Here is a 287-nt window from a genome sequence, read left to right as displayed (position 1 = left end):
CTCTCGGCCCCAGGTTTGGGGCCTGGGGGGGGGGGTGGGGGGCCGGAGTGGAGCCCTAGGGGGCGCAGGAGCCGGCAGATGCCTTCGTCCTGCTGACCTCTCCTGACCCCGTGTTCTGTAATTTCTGAGTCACGACCCCGCTTGGTTTCCTTATTGGGCTCATTGATCCTGCCCGCAAGACCCCCCGGCCCTGGAGGACCTCCATGCTGTGGCCTTGGTGAACTTGTGTCCATTAAAACGCCACCCTGCGGGGGGCGGAGGCGCTGGGGCTGGAGAGCAGGGGCTCA

The sequence above is a fragment of the Myotis brandtii genome, unplaced genomic scaffold, assembly GCF_000412655.1.
Source record: "Myotis brandtii unplaced genomic scaffold, ASM41265v1 scaffold23, whole genome shotgun sequence".
In the NCBI taxonomy this organism is placed as follows: Eukaryota; Metazoa; Chordata; class Mammalia; order Chiroptera; family Vespertilionidae; genus Myotis; species Myotis brandtii.
The sequence above is the reverse complement of the archived record's forward strand: the minus strand, read 5'-3'. Positions refer to the sequence as shown.